Genomic DNA, 1,224 nt, shown 5'->3' with positions numbered 1-1,224 from the left:
AAAAACATGAGGTTAGAGAAATAGGAACTGACCAGATAGTTCAAGGTCTTGTGAAATATTAAAAGTTTTAATTCTTATTCCGGGACAAATGAGTAACCATAAAAATTTTTAAGAAGATAAAGAATATAGTCTAATTTACATTGTGAGAAACAATCTGGCTGTTATATTAAGACTTCATCAGATGAAACAACAACAGATCTCACCATTCTAAAGGCTATTGCTCTAATTTAGGTGAGAACTAAAGATAGTTTGGACAAGAACATGAAGATATGAATCAGGATAATAGTTATATACATTTTAAAGTAAAAATGATTTTGAGATAGGTTTTGTAAGTTAGTAGATGCTAGTTTTATTTGTTCATAGAAATGGTGGAGAAGCTCAGCACATTAAGAAATAAGTTTTTCTTAATGTTGTCAAGAAAAATTGTACCACACAAGTTAAACTAGAAAGGAAGATTTTATTTAATACTATTGCAATAGATGAGAGAGTGAATGGAAATCTTCTGAAATAAAAGTCAAGAGAGTTTTTAAGTGCTGGAGTGAACTAATGGAAAGCTATTGGAGGAATTTAAGCAGGAAGTTGGTCAATGTATTAGGTCATTCATGTTTGTTAATGGTCTTATTAAAGTTAGACTCTTACAGAGACTAGGAAATTAGGACACTTTCTGGATTGCATTTCAAAGGGCTGGATACCAGATCCTAGAGAAAGCCATTCATGGGTTATAAAAATGGCAATAATCTGGGAGAATATTTACATCTCACAGGGGCAGAAAAAGAATATATGATTATAAGTTTTCTAAAGTAAATGCTCTAATAAAAAGGAGGTCAGGTGTCTATAGTCAGAAAGAAACTTGTCTAAAGTTTAGTCAAGCTGATGGGAATATTAAGGCCATCTTAGTCAATGTGTAGGAAGGGAGTTGAGCATAAATAGTCTGTAGGTCCTGAAGAAGTCCAAAGATGGTTGTGTTCTGAATTCTGTAAAGCAATATTGGAGGAAGGAAGATTTGTGGTCAAAGAGGATAATGCTGGTTTGGAGATATAAGAGTTTCCACTGCTGACAAGTATGAACTTAAATAGAGTGATAGATGAAAACTTATTGAAAACAAGAAATTGAAAAAATGAAGGGCTAGATTATTAGGTAATTCACCAATGGATGTGCAAATGTACATAGATGCCAGGTGTTAAAGAAACATGACATCTAGGTTACCAGGACTTCATTAATGAA

Source organism: Propithecus coquereli, unplaced genomic scaffold (genome assembly GCF_000956105.1).
Source record: "Propithecus coquereli isolate 6110/MARCELLA unplaced genomic scaffold, Pcoq_1.0 Scaffold345, whole genome shotgun sequence".
Classification (NCBI taxonomy): Eukaryota; Metazoa; Chordata; class Mammalia; order Primates; family Indriidae; genus Propithecus; species Propithecus coquereli.
The sequence above is the reverse complement of the archived record's forward strand: the minus strand, read 5'-3'. Positions refer to the sequence as shown.